The 11,783-nt window shown below is 36.8% G+C and overlaps 1 long non-coding RNA gene across 1 annotated transcript; it reads left to right on the forward strand.

The window, feature by feature from the left end:
- The first annotated feature begins 606 nt into the window (after positions 1-606).
- On the forward strand, positions 607-2,132 carry LOC121049470. Its single transcript, XR_005800322.1, has 2 exons — positions 607-1,044; positions 1,893-2,132. It is a non-coding gene; the product is annotated as an uncharacterized LOC121049470 (long non-coding RNA).
- The last annotated feature ends 9,651 nt before the right edge of the window (positions 2,133-11,783 follow it).

Here is an 11,783-nt window from a genome sequence, read left to right on the forward strand (position 1 = left end):
GTTTCAGATTCCCCTCAAATGCAAAAGCATCGAAACTTTGGAGCTGAGTGCTTGATGGTATTGGCCTTCAAGATTATTGTACGAGACGTTGAATTTTGATAGGAAATGAAGACTAGTGAAGGACATCGAGATTTTTCCAGACAAATGGTTCATGGAGAGATCCAACATCTCCATGTCCTTTAGGTTAGATATCTGGTATGGAATGTTACCGATGAAGTTGTTGTTGCTAAGATCCAAAGTTTGGAGGAGTTGCAATTGGCCAATCTCAGAGGGTATGTTCCCTTGTAGGTTATTGTTTCGTAGGGATATAGATGCAGTGTAACAGTGGCGGAGCTAGAACTTTAAGATTAGTAGGGCACTTTAAAGTAAAAAAAAATAAATAAATAAAATTTAAAATATATCAAAATTTTAATAAAAATTAAAAATTAAAATAATATTACAAAAATATCAATATATTTTTGGGTCAATGATAAACGAGGTCATTTTAAAATGCCTTATTATAATTCAGGATACACAAATATCTCCATGATAATTAAGGTCACATTTTCACAACCTACCACTAGAGTTATATTTAATTACAAAACTGCCATCGACAGCTCTCTCTCCCCCTCAAGCCCGTCTAAGCCTCTCTCTCTCTCTCTCTCTCTCTCTCTCCTTCTTCTTCTTCTTCTTCACACGAACACATACCTCCAAAGAGTGTGAATGGCGAGGATCGGTGTACGACTTCTTGAAGCGGTGCTGACTCACCGGTAATCGGATCGCTCTAGATTGTTCAGGTCAATACGGCGTCATGCGACTCCACTTCATCTCTTGATGTACTCGTCATGATCTGTGAGTGTGACGTTGAAATAGAACGACTCGTTGCGCTCAACGAACTGGAGGCCGATGAAGGCGTGCTTGCCGATGCTGTCCTCGATCTTAAGGACGAAGAAGCGCGACAAGTCGAGCACGGTCTCGACGGAGGTCGTTGGAGTTTGGATCCTCTGATCGGATCTCGCGCCGGTCCTTGCAAGACACTACCCGGAGCTGACTCGTCCAGATCTTGTCAGATCTTTTCCAACTTTCTTTTTGGTTTTTGGTGTATGCATTTGTGCTGTGCATTCACTTTTGTTTAGAGAGAGAAATTGAAAAGATAAAGAATTTGCTGAATTCATATTAAGGATAAATAATGTTGTTCCTATACCTAAGCAGTATCAGAAGTTCCTCGAGTTATGCAGGGTGCCTGTGATTTATATTGACCCAATAGTTCATTCTGGGGACATCTTACCTTTGATGATTGAAATTTGAGGGCCCAATTGTAAGAGCTGTTCATAAAGATTACCACACAGAGGTCTGAGTAGGCATGCATTCTTGTAACCTATTCACTGGGCTTGTCACTCATCCCCTTCCTCTTTGGTTTAACTAGTAAGGAGTACATTATCTGTTAAAAGACATTGGTTTGGAGTGAAAGGAGATGGTTTTACTAGTTTCATAATCCCACCACTTAGCCCTCCCTGAATAACTTTTTTGGTTGACCCCGTTACTTTAACTAGTAGGAAGTGCATGATATCTTCAGGCAGTGCAGTCATCGGCATTGCAAATCCAAAGGGTACTGGTTTGTAGTATAAAGATATGGCTGTACTAAAACAGTGAACTAAGTTTCTGCATTGCATTATATTTTTTTGGTTGATCTGCAATGAAACTGACTTAATCTGCTAATAATATTATAGTCATTGAATGCCCGATCGCGAGCAATTCTTATGCACAAACTGGATCGCAGTGGCAGTGGATCTTGTCTTTTCTAATTGTTGTATTTTTAATTGTTTTGATTGGGCTTACATGTCATCACGGCTATTGGTAGACTGTTGATATTGCTCCATATTGTCTCTGATAAAAATTACTTATTCATGCAGTTGCCTCAGACCTATGAGACTAAATTCCCCGAGAGCTGGTAGGATTATGCACATTGGGAATGTGAAGAAGGCAACTGATATGCCTGTTAGTTCCAATTTTCAGACGATGGAGTATTTAATTGTCCTTGTGGCTTTGTGTAACAAGAAAGAATGTCATGTTGAGATGAGAAAGTTGCATGTACATCACTTGGAATTTTTCAGTCAATGTAATGTGAAATTACAAATACTGTTTATAGACTATTTTTTTAGAGGAAATTAGATAAAAACCCAAAAAACAAAGCTCCTATTAAGAAAAATCCATTCCTATATTTTCTTTTAATCTACACCCAATTCACATAATTGAACCTTCCTTATAGGTTTTAAATCTATAATTAAGATTTTTCACTTTTTTTATTCTGACTTTTTTGCCCTTCTGATTGAATAAATAAAATATTCCTCAAATATAGCTGTCGACTATTTTTTGAATTTAAATATTTAGAATTTAATACAGTCAATTTAATCCTTGATTTTTCTCTTATTTAAAACGATTAATTGCCTTAATTATCCTATATTTCTTTCTTTCCGAGATCTATATATTTGTAATTTTTTAATAAATATGTTTGTGTATCATCAGATTATGTTATATTCCTATTATATCTCGACATGAGTAAATATCCTCTCATTAAGGTATGTTATTTTCTTATCCGTTCTAATAGGTGTAGTTATACAATCATTCTATATTCATTAATTTTCTAAAATAGTCGAGTTAATATAATTAGCCCATGTAAAATGTACTTGATGTACATTGATAGCTTTAAGATTTTTTTTTTCCGCCCCTACATTTTTCTACATATAGATGCCTGATTCTATGGGGTGATCGAGGACCACATAATAGTTATGTGTAACTGTAGAGTTTGTTTAATATATAATTATCCCTTAATTTTGGCACATTGAATAATTTTGAATGTGCAAGAGTTTTTGCACTATAATTTAGCAAACTCATTATTATCATTCATTGTTTTACAATTGAAAATGAACTCTACAATATTAAGAAATTTATTTCTAATATCAAGGTAATTTAAATACACATTCTTTTTGAAGGAATAAACCTAAAAATTTATTGAAATAGGGACAATGAGTACAACAGTAAATGATGTTTATCCAGTATTGAAATAAACAATTTTAAATTTGTTTTTATAATTGAAATATAAACTTTACATTTTTGAACCTAATATAAAGAACATTATAACACTTCATCCGTCATCTCGACTAGCACTTTGTAATGTAGTCTTCAAAAATCTCTCAACTTCTAGTGCCCTGCATGTTGTGATTCCTTATACAATTGCAAATTACCTTCATAGATCTATTTCAAAGGTAAAACTCTATTAGGATTTACATTCAAAGGTAAAACTCTATTAGGATTTACATACATATATCCAAAATATATTATCTAAATTATAGGTATATTAATTGTCAATACTATAGGTTATGGAATAAACAACCTATGATATAGAGTCACACAAATAATTTAAAACTACAAAAACAAACATCTAAATCATAGGTATTACATATTAAAGCAATTTAAGTATCAGGTAATTAGAAATAACGATTCTATTTTGAAGGAATGTAACCAAGTTTTGTACCAGATTCATAAATTGAAATTTCTAATTCAATTCAAGCTTTACTCAAAATCAAGAGATTAACAAAAATATTATACTAAATAAATCTGATGCATAGGTAATTTGAATTACGAATACGATATATGTACCTATTTGAAAATGATGAAATAAACCTCATGAATAGGTCGTTTGAAATCATCCTTTGAAATCAGATGCAACTTTGTGAAAGGTCTCCACCCAAAGAAAAAAAATGACGAATGAATTCAGTAGCTTTTATATATAGGCAGAAACATACCAAAAATTTATCATTATATCATAATAATGAGATTAATGTAAACACCTAAAATTAAGTACTGATTAAAACCTAAAGTGAAGGTAATACCAACAATAACGTCAATCAAACTCCATACTATTTGCTAGATGATTTTGACTTAATCCTATTTAAAAGGTGAATGGGGAATTTGATAGTGGCAGCTTTAGTAATTCTTAACAACATTGAGTTTTAATATTTATCATATTTAATATGTTTTTTTTATTTTGAATAAACCTAATTAATAGGTTTGGGTGTATATTAAAACACTCTTATGGATGAGTTTATTCTAAAAGGGGTGTGTGAATTTGGGTGTAGAATCAAATTCCCCTTTTTTTTATTAACTGTTATACACATCATTGATTAAGTCACTGGACAGTTAAGTCATTAGCTAGCCTAGGTCCCTAATTAGTGAGATCACTGGTCAAATTACTATTAACTTCAAGTCAGTGATTATGTTACTAGCTAGCAAAGATACTGGCCATGTCACTGTTAACCTCAAGTCACTAGCCATGTTACAGTCATGACGTTATTGGCCAAATCATTGTTAACCTGAAGTCACTGGCCATGTCACGGTCATGAACATTTCACTATTAATCATTGGGCAAATCATTGTTAACCTGAAGTCACTGTCCAGTGAAGTCATTGGTCGAGCCAAGTCCCTAGTTAATGAGGTCACTGACCATGTCATTGTTAATCTCAAGTCACTGGCCATGTCACTGTCCATTGAAGTCACTGACCATGTTACTAGCCAAGTTGCATGTCACTTACTATGTCGCTGTCAATTCCTGGCAAAGTCACTGACAATATAGCTGATCATATAACTGACCATGTAACTTATCATGTCACTGACCATGTAACTTGTCATGTCACAAGGTATGTCCCTGGCCAAGTTATTGGTCATGTCACAGGCAAAGTTATTGTTAATCTCAAGTAACCAACATAGTCATTGACTATGTCACTGTCAATTCCTAGCAACATTATTGGCTACATGTCACTGACTATGTCATTGGTTAAGTTACTGCTAACCTCAAGTCACTAACCATGTCACTAGGCAAGTTACATGTCACTTACCATGTCATTATTATACACGTCCCTGACCATGATACTGATAATTCCTAGCCAAGTCACTGTCAATTTGAAATTATAAGTCGAATATGATATAATTATTTCTACATTTGATTATGAAACAAAACAATTCTATTCCAATTTTCGATTTGACTGAAGATTTAAACTTTTTTGAGTGGAGATGATACATTACTATCTTTAAAATTTAGTTTGATACTGTAACATGGCCAGTGACATAGCCTACTGATTTAACTGACAATGTAGCTGATCATGTAACTGATCATGTAACTGACCATGTAACTTATCATGTCACTGACCATGTAACCTCAAGCTTTTTTCGATTCCAATTTGACTGTCTTCAAAATTTAGTTTGATACTGTAACATGGCCAATGACATAATCTACTGATGTAACTGACCATGTAGCTGACCATGTAACTAACCATGTAACTGATCATATAACTAACCATGTAACTGATCATGTAACTAATCATGTCACTGACCATGTAACTTGTCATGTCACAAGGTATGTCCCTGGCCAAGTTATTGTTAACCTCAAATCATTGACATAGTCACTGGCCAAGTTATCGGTCATGTCACAAGCAAAGTTATTGTTAATCTCAAGTAACCAACATAGTTACTGACTATGTCGCTGTTAATTCCTAGCAACGTTATTGGCTACATGTCACAGACTATGTCATTGGTTAAGTTATTGTTAACCTCAAGTCACTGACCATGTCACTAGGCAAGTTACATGTCACTTACCATGTCATTGTTATTTAAACTGTTATTTCCATGTCACTGACTAAGTCACTGACCAGGTAACTGTTAACCTCATGTCTCTATTATGAACATATCACTGGCCAAGTCACTAGTCATATCTAATGTTGATCACAAGTCGATAGCCAAGTCATTAACCAAGTCACTGGCATGTCACTGATTAAGTCACTGACCAGGTAATTGTTAACCTCATGTCTCTGCTATGAACATGTCACTGGCCAGGTCACTAGTCATATTTTATGTTGATCACAAGTATAGCCAAGTCACTGGCATGTCACAGACTAAGTCACTGACCAGGTAACTGTTAACCTCATGTCTCTGTTATGAATATATCACTAGCTAGGTCACTGGTCATATCTAATGTTGATCACAAGATGATAGCCAAATCATTAACCAAGTCACTGGCATGTTACTGACTAAGTCACTGACCAGGTAACTGTTAACCTCATGTCTCTGTTATGAACATGTCACTGGTCATATCTAATGTTGATCACAAGTCGATAGCTAAGTCATTAACCAAGTTACTAGCATGCCACTGGCCAGGTAACTGTTAACCTCATGTCTCTGTTATGAACATGTCACTGGCCAGGTCACTGGTCATATCTAATGTTGATCACAAGTCAATAGCCAAGTTAGAGAATGTCACTAAAAAATTTTACTATACATGTTCACCTGTCTGTACGCCTATCTGTACATTACAGCTACAATATCAGTAAACAACTTTATGTATCATGGAGTAAACTTTAGGCCTTTATATCATGGAAGCCAAATCACCTAACAACTAACAAGTTTCGCATTGTTGATCTTTCCCCTATCCACAACAAAAATGAATAATAATCTCAAAGAGAAACTAGTTATAAATGTAATCCAGGATAAGAGTGAATATGCCATCAACAAAAATAATCTCATATGTACAAGCTGCAAAATACAAGTGATATGAGTTATGATGCAAATTTTTTGGCAATAAAAGCCCGTAATACATCCACCTATTAGTTCAAAGTATTGATATCTCAAGTATCAATATTTGTGACAGCAACATACTCCACTAAAATCATACTTTCATAATTTCTTAACCATTCAAGGGTCCCTTGCTAGACCTAAGCACCAGCCTTCATTTGGACATATGAGCAATCTCCCCCAAGGAAGTCAGGAAGTTGATTGTTTAAATAGAAAGTTGCTAAAATCAATTCAGTAACTGGAACCATGAATCCAATCCATAACCGCCGTGTTGGTGGAGCCGTTATTCTTGTACTCCAACTCTCATTGGAAGCCAAACAACTGCCAAACACCATATCGAACACCATCAGATAATGAAATCAAACATGACAGATCTTAGCAAGCAGCATAAACTTGTAATGAGAAAGTAAACTATCGAGGACTGGTTAAGTGGCTTTAATACACATTTGCTCCATTCTATAGTTACTATACTTGACTTGCCATGCAAATCAAAATACACATGACCTTCAATATCACAATACTGGGAATAATAAACATTGCCTAATAAGGCAGAACAAAACTATCTAGAAACTAGACAATATCTTCATAATCTTTCTTGTTTCTTCTCCAAATGTAGCAATGAACAATAGAATAATTCACCCACCCAGAAAAATCAACATTACGCCCTTATATCTGTGTTCCAAACAAACTGCTAATCTTACAAGAAAATCAATTCGTCAATTCAATTAAGCCAATTGTTCTTGCTTGACAACAATTTTGACCACACCACAGATCGTACCCCTTTCTTTTCTATTTAATTATCAAACGCACATACTGTAAAATCAAAATGAAAAATGACTTAAAATGAATCGACCAACCTGATTCTTCAACCTTAATTTCTTCAGCCTTCCAAACATCACATGAACTCAACAAATCAAAACTGCGGATGCACAAGAACCGAAAACACCACAGAGAGAAAGATCTAGCAAAGAATGGAATAAAATTAAAGAGAAGAAAAACCTTTGGTGGCGGAGAAGATAGGCGAGGGGAGGAGTTCTTGAGTGAGACTGACTTTTCCGTGGGCCATCATCAACGAATCAATTGCAGGAATTTGACTGAATTGAAATCGAAATTAGATTTCTAGGGTTTCGGGAAATGCAGGGTTTGCAAAATGAGAGACAAGGAAGGGCAGAGAGGGATGCGGGTTTGGGTTGGTGAATCTATGTATGTATTGATTAGTTTTTAGGCTTCAAAGGCAGAATCGGAATCAAAAAAATTAAAAATTGACCTTTTTTAACATTACCTTATTATTCATAAGGACTAAATTAATATTATTAACAATTCATTATGGATCTTTTTATCAAGTGGGAAACTAGGTGATATTTTTATCATTTCACTCTATAAGGTGACATTTTCCATCATTTCCCTTATATTTTTTTTAAAATTATATATTTTATTAATCAAACGTATAGTTTTTAGATTTGAGACAATTTTTCATAATGGAAGTATAATTTATCTATGAATTTAAAATCATAAGAGAGAGTAGTTTTAATGTTTTTTTTGTTGAGAAGAAAGAATAATATTAATGTTTGAAAAAAAAAAGTGCATTGTTGCTAGTGATACTCGAACCTAGGACCACATCCACATGCAAAAAGACTTCTGCTACTACAGCAAACCAGCTATTAATGGTAATATCAAACTAGAAAGATTTTATATTAAATCTTACTGGGGCACGGGACCCACCATGCCCCAACGTGGCTCCGCCTCTGCAGCGTAATATATATATATATATATATATATATATATATAAGTAATTGTACTATAAAGGTTTTGCATGATCAACACTGGGGTAGAAGATAGGCAGATTAATAGCAGTACGATCTACTTGAGCTGCAGCTTGTTCAAATACCAACATAGGGAGTGTCCACAGTTCCCTTGGAGGTTCTCCTGAAAGTAGCTAGGTTGACTTCCATGCTTATAGAACAGAGCCTAGGAAGAGTCCCTATCCAACTTGGGATTGAGCCTGTGATTCTATTCTGATTCAGATCCAAGCACTCTAACTTTTTGAGCTTTAATAGCCATAAAGGGATTTGACCAGAAAGGTTACAGGAACTCAAATCCAAAACTCGAAGATTTTGAAATCCATCAAAATCAACTGCCCCAAGATCAGCCGAAAGTTCCTCACCTACAAAACTAGATGCTAATGATAGGACTACAAGGCGTTTGCAACCCATTAGTATCTTCATTGCCTCATTGACATTTGTCAAACGTTTGTTCATACCAAGTGAGAGGAAGGACATGGATTTCAATGAAAGAATTTCAGGCTGTATTTGAACCTCTAGATTATTGTAGCTCACTCTAATTGCTTTCAAGAACTTGCACGAGTAGCTAGAGGCTTCTTGGCAAGATACCAAAGAAGTTATTTTTTCACAAGTTGAGTTTACTAAGTTGGCTAAGTCTGGAAAAATTGAGCATGGAGATATCAACTCCTAAGTTGTTGGCTCCCATACGTAGTTCAACAAGGTTTGTGCAATTCATCAGAGATAAGGCATTGAACCTTCCAAATAGTTGAAATCAAGGAGTACGTGTTTCAACTTTGAGAGCGTCCCAAGATGGAGAGGGAGCACACCACTAAATTGATTATAGGAGAGGTCAAGTGTTGTGAGCAGGTTGGCAATTTTATCGTTCATTGCTCCTTTCAATGAATTTAGAGGTAGTGAAATCTCTTCAAGAGTGATAGAATTAAAGATCAGCGACCCTAACAGGTAATTGTTACTGGCACGAAAAACCTGCAGTTTGGAACACTTCCCAAATCAATGAGATATACTACCATTGAAATCATTCAAGGAAAAATCAAGGTGTTGTAACAAGGAAGAAGAAGGACGACAAATAGAGGACGGGATTGGACCTGAAAAAGTGTTGTTACTGACATTGAAACTAGTCAAATTCCAAGCTTGTTGGAAAAACGAAGATGGAATGGCACCATGTAAGCGATTGCTAGAAAAATCCACCATCCAAATATGACTGGATGGTAGAGAAGATGGTAACACTCCAAAGAGAAGGTTATAGCTCAAATCTAGGATTTCGAGATAATTCAAGGACAAGAAGAATTCAGTTTGATCTAGAGAACCAGAAAGGGAATTGTGTGAGAGATTCAAGTGAGTGAGATGTGTGAGATTTGAAAGTGTACTCCTCCACCGCGTATAGATGTTGGAAGGAAAATCCTCAATAATCACGCGACTGCATGCCCTAAAGTTTACACAACCGCTATCGCCAGTCTTCGTCGAGTACTACATCTTAAATATCTAATTAAACTAGTCTATATTGGGACACTGCTGACAACTGATTTTCCATAACACCAATACTCCCAGCATCTACCTCACAGTGTTGGGCGATAACTGACAGACAGAAATGTTCAAACAGGACAACAAATACTGCATCTCCTCAGGTATCGGAAGCAATAGCCCTCACTTCAGCTGATATTCATAAACACACGGCCACCCCATCTCTGATGGCTAAAAAACTCGCATGCCCTAAGGGGGCGCAACAATACATCACCTGGGATCTCCCAAGTTGCCCTCATATCATCAATCTGCTCCTGTGTCATTCTTGGACTGGGATGGTTAATCGACATATTGTCAGGAGCAAGCAGCAATCGCCCACACGGCGATTAAGGAATCTCCAACACCTCATACTCCTTAGACCTAGCGTTCTCTCCATCTTACCCCCTCTCCCGCCGCGAGAGGCCTAACCTCGGAAGTCCCAGTAACACCACTACAGTCACAAGAAGACCCTTCCCCACTTCCCCCCGCCACGAGTATATCGCTCCTAATCTATATTGCGAACAGTACGCCTAAGGTTAGTCAACTAGCCAGCACTACCTATCACCTTCTCCCCCCAGCCCCACGACAAAAAATTTCAAAATACCAAAGGACTGTCCTTTGGAGTCATAATACTAGGCAAATACAAAACCAGAAACCCATATTCCAAAACTCACCACAACACAATAAAGGCCAAAATTCCCCAACCAAGACAAACACGAACCCATTCACACCCACATTCTCCAACATTAACAAAGCAAAAGCACAAAACCCAGCAAAGGGAGGAATTATTACTTGCTTGTATATCTTGGCGTTCTTCTCGACGGAATTTGTTGAAACATGCGGCAACTGCAAACGCCGGAAACTTCCTCACCAATCAGAAGCACTAACACAAGAAAAGACCCAAACTTCTGGGTATTTCAAAACCCAAAAACTTGAAACTGGCCTCTTTCCCGGAATACATGGTCAGAATATCAAACAGTAGCCATCTCCATCTCTTTCCTCAGCTTATATAGGGACTGCAAGTGCACAGGGACCGTTGGACGTGAAAGGACGACACTGCCAAATCTCGCCACGTTTCAGACACGACTGACATAAATATAGACATGCACCGTCGCCTCGGTGACCACCATTATTACAAGTTATGGAATCCAGTAAGCCAAACTTCCTACACACAAAATACAAATGACAGCAAGACACGTGTCGCTAGGGCATAGAGAATATGCCAAAAAGACTCATGAAACCCTACTCCATTATCCTGATATCGATACATAAAAAAAATATTAAAAAAAAAAAAACTCTCCCCTTCACCTTAGTCAAGACTCCACTTAGCCAGGAAATTAGGGGACTGGGGATAGTATATGTACGTAAGTCACGCGCCAAAGAGACTCGACTTGCACTTCTGATATTTCTACCATGACAAACTCCCGAACCAAGAGAACTCTTGACCGGGGACTTGTTGGTATACACACCTCCTAAACACAAATACCAGAAGCATAAGGCTCATCTAGCCACAAAGAACAGCAAGAATACTCATAGACAAGGGTCGCGGTACCTCCCTTTGGGCGGTAACAGGAACCAAAACATCCCACACCGGGAGCAAGGGAACCACATTCTCCCAAATCCTCTACAAATGGGTCATCAATCTCCAACATCCTAAAGAAGTAATTGTTCACTATCGCTCTCCACTTTCTATATCTTATAACCAAACTGACTTAGGTATCGGAGCGTTGAAGGCCGCACACTCGATCTTTCCTCTGACCTCTGTTTGTCTTGCAGATAAACGAGAGCAAGGAAGGCAATAGTGATCCCACATCCCGTGATTCTACTGGACTAGACCATCCCCCTACTCTAGAGAAACAATTTTTCCTAAGAATAAAA

This window comes from Rosa chinensis, chromosome 5 (assembly GCF_002994745.2).
Source record: "Rosa chinensis cultivar Old Blush chromosome 5, RchiOBHm-V2, whole genome shotgun sequence".
Classification (NCBI taxonomy): Eukaryota; Viridiplantae; Streptophyta; class Magnoliopsida; order Rosales; family Rosaceae; genus Rosa; species Rosa chinensis.